Below are 4,309 nucleotides of genomic sequence, written 5' to 3'. Positions count from 1 at the left end.
ATATGCTCATAGTATAGTGTTATTTGAAAGTAGACTTCGATTAGTTGTAAATTTATATTGCAAAATCTAGGGGAACCAATACAAATACATATATATATGTATATATATATACATATATTTTTTTTTCTTTTTTTTTTGAGATGGAGTTTCATTCTTGTTGCCCAGGCTGGAGTGCAATGGCATGATCTTGGCTCACCACAACCTCTGCCTCCCGGGTTCAAGCAATTCTCCTGCCTCAGTCTCTCGAGTAGCTGGGATTACAGGCATGTGCCACCATGCCCGGCTAATTTTGTGTTTTTAGTAGAGACAGGGTTTCTCCATGTTGGTCAGGCTGGTCTCAAACTCCCGATCTCAGGAGATCTGTCCACCTCGGCATCTTAAAGTGCTGGGATTACAGGTGTGAGCCACCGCACCTGGCCAAAAATATTTTTTTTAAAGTAGTAAAACTCATATACTAAAAAAAGGAGAGAAAAAGGATCATATGACATACTCAATTAAAACTTGAAGATGCAGAAAAAGAATGGAAGACAAAAATAGGAACAAAGAACAAGAGCAATAAATAGAAACAGTAACAGATATAGTAGATATTAATCTAATTATATCAGTAATCACTTTGAATGTCATTGTTCTAAATGTACATATTAAAAGATGGAGATTGTCAGTGTGGATCAAAAAACAAGACCAAAATATATGTTGTCTACAAGAAACTGCCTTAAATATAAAGACAAATATAGACTGAAAGTAAATGGATGGGGAAAGGTATACCATGCAAACACTAATCAAAAGAAAGCAGGAGTACCTCTGTTAATTTTAGACAGAACTGCAGAGCAAGGAAAGTTATCAGGGTTAAAGAGGGGCATTGCATAATGTAAAGGTGTCAATTATCCAAGAAGACATAGCAATCTTCAATATGTGTGCATCTAACAATAAAGTGTCAAAATAAATGAGTCAAAAACTGATAGAGCTGAAAAGAAAAATTAATAAATCTATTATAGTTGAGACTTCAATACCCTTATTTTAGAAATGGACAGATCCAGCAGGCAGAATATTAGTAAGGTCATAGTTGAACTCAACACCACCATCAATGAACTGGATAAAAATGGACTTTTAGAGACTACTTCAAGCAACAGCAGAATATATATTCTTCTCAAGCTCACATAAAACATTCACAAAGATAGACCAAATTTTGGTCCACAAAACACGCTTTAGCAAATTTAAAAGAATATAAATAATACAATGTCTGCTCTCAGACCACAATGGAATTAAACTAGAAATCAATAACAGTAAGATAGCTGAAAAGTCCCAGATTATGTGTAGATTAAACAACACACTTCTAAATAACACATAAGTCAAAAAAGAAATCTCAAAACAAATTTTAAAATATTTGGCACTAGATGAAAAAACAACTTGTCAAAATTTGTGAGAAGCTGCAAAAGCAGAGCTTAGAGAGAAATGTGTATCACTGAATCCATATATTAGAAAAGAAGAAAAATCTAAAAGCAGTCATCTAAGCTTTCACCCTAGGAAACTAGAAAATTTAAATTAAAACATCATGCACAAGAAAAGAAATAAAAATTCGAGTAGAAATCAATGAAATTTAGAACAAGAAATCAATAGAAAAAATCAACAAAATCTAAAGCTGATTCTTTAAAATTATCAATAAAATCAATAAAGTTCTAGCCACCATAACTAAGAAAAAAGAAAGGATAGATTACTAATATCCTAAGTGAACGAAGGAACATCACTACATATTCCATGGACATTAAAAGGATGATCAAGAAATACTATAGATCTTTACCTGCCACAGCTAAATTGTGCAGAGGTGGAGGCTCAGGTGCATTCAATATTTGGCTTCATCCATAACCCACCACCATGGTCGAGGAAGGCATTGCTGCTAAAGGTATAATGGACATTAATACTGCTTTACAAAAAGTGCTGAAGACTATCCTCATCCACAGGAGCCCAGTACATGGAATTCACAGAGCTGCCAAGCCTTAAACAAGCACTAAGCCCGTCTTTGTGTGCTTGCATCCAACTGCAGTGAGCCTATGTATGTCAAGTTGGTGGATGTCCTTTCTGCTAAACACAAAATCAACATAATTAAAGTTGACGACAAGAAACTAAGAATATGGGTTGTCCTCTGCATAACTGACAAAGAGAGAAAACCTTTTAAAGTGATTGGTTGCAGTTCTGTAGTAGTTAAGGACTATGGCAAAGAAGCTCAGGCCAAGGATGACATTGAAGAGTACTTTAGATACAAGAAATGAACAAAGAAAGCTTTAGCTCACAGTTAACAAAAATATTATGAACAATTCTATGCCCACAAAATTTATAACTTAGATAAAATGCAGCAATTCCTTGAAAAACACGATCTTCCAAAACTCACACAAAAAGAAATAGATAATCTGAATAAGTCTATATCTATTAAAGAAATTGAAACAATAATTAATAACCTCTCTAAACAGAAACTAGTAGGACTAGATGGGCTCACTGCTAAAATCTACCAAACATTTAAGGAAAATATAATCTCTTTTCAGAAGATAGAAGCAGAGGAATTTCTTCCTAACTCATTCTATGTGATCAGCATTATCATAATACCAAAACCAAAGACATTATAAGAAAAGAAAACTATAGACCAATATCTCACATGAACTTAGGTGCAAAAGTCCTCAGCAGAATTTTAGCAAATAGTATCCAACAATGCATACAAATAATTATATACTATAACCAAGTGGAATTTATCCCAGGTATGCAAGGCTGGTTCAACAATCAAAAATAAATTAATGTAATCCCTCACTTCACAAGCTAAAGAATAAAAATCACATACCTATATCAATAGATGCAAAAAGAAGTATCTGAAAAAACTCCAACATCCATTCGTGATATGCATTTTCAGTAAACTAGGTATAGAGGGAAACTTTCTCAACTTGATAAAGAACATCTACAAAAATCTACAGCTAATATGATGCTTAATGGTGAGAAATTAAAATCTTTCCCACAAAAGATCAGGAACAAGGCAAAAATGTACCTTCCCATCACTGCTACTCAACATTGTATTGGAAGTCCTGGCTAATGCAATAAAACATAAAAGGGAAATAAAAGGAATACAGATGGAAAAGGAAGAAAAAAACTGTCTTTGTTCACAAATGACATATGATCTATGTAGAAAATCTGAATGAATCAATGAAAATCTCCTGGAACTAATATCATATTATAACAAACTTGCAGGATACAAAATTAATATACAAGAGTCCGTTGCTTTTCTATATACCAGCAATGAGCAAGTGGAATTTGAAATTAAAAGCACAATATCATTTATATTAGCATCCCAAAAATGAAATATTTATGCATAAATATAACAAAATATGTATAAGATCGATATGAGGAAAACTACAAAACTGATGAAAAAATTCAAAGAAATAGAGAGATATTCCATGCTCATGGATAGGAAGACTCACTGTTGTCAAGATGTCAGGTAATCCCAATCAAAATCTCAGCAAGTTATTTTGTGGATATTGACAACATGATTCTAAAGTCTATATGAAGAAGTAAAGACCCAAATAGCTAACACATTATTGAAGGAGAAGAACAAAGTTGAAGGTCTGACACTACCCAACTTCAAGATTCACTGTAAAGCGACAGTAATCAAAATGGTGTGGTAATGGCAGAAGAATAGACAAATAAATCAATGGAACAGAATCAATAGCCCAGAAATAGAACCTCATAAATACAGTTGACTGATCTTTTACAAAGGAGCAAAGACAATAAAATGCAACAAAGATAGTCTTTTCCACAAATGATGCTGAAACAGCTGGATAGCCACATGCAAAAAATAAATAAATAAATAAATAAATAAAGGCACAGATATTACATCCTACAAAAATTAACTCAAAATCAATTATAGACCTAACTGTAAATTACAAAACTATAAAACTTCTAGAAAATAACAGGAGAAGTCTATATGACCTTGGGTCTAGATACAACACCAAAGGCATGGTCATGAAAGAAAGAATTGATAAACTAGACTTCATTAAAATTAAAATTTTCTGCTTTGTAAAAGATAATGTCAACAGAATGAGAAGACAAGCCACAGATTGGGAGAAAATATTTGCAAAAGATGCATCTGATAAAGGACTGTTATCCAAAATACGCAAAGAATTCTTAAAGCTTAACAATTAGAAAACAAACCTAATTTAAAAATTGGCCAAATATTTTGACACCTCACCAAAAAAAAAAGATATACAGATGGCAAATCAGCATATTAAAAAAAAGATGCTCCATACTATCAGGGAAATGCAAATTAAAACAA

General features: G+C 32.7%; 1 pseudogene; it reads left to right on the top strand.

The window, feature by feature from the left end:
- The first annotated feature begins 926 nt into the window (after positions 1-926).
- LOC117975573 (small ribosomal subunit protein eS12-like) lies at positions 927-2,304 on the top strand (annotated as a pseudogene).
- Positions 2,305-4,309: the final 2,005 nt, after the last annotated feature.

This window comes from Pan paniscus, chromosome 14 (genome assembly GCF_029289425.2).
Source record: "Pan paniscus chromosome 14, NHGRI_mPanPan1-v2.0_pri, whole genome shotgun sequence".
NCBI lineage: Eukaryota > Metazoa > Chordata > Mammalia > Primates > Hominidae > Pan > Pan paniscus.
Note: the sequence above shows the minus strand (reverse complement) of the source record. Positions and strands in the feature narration are given on the sequence as shown.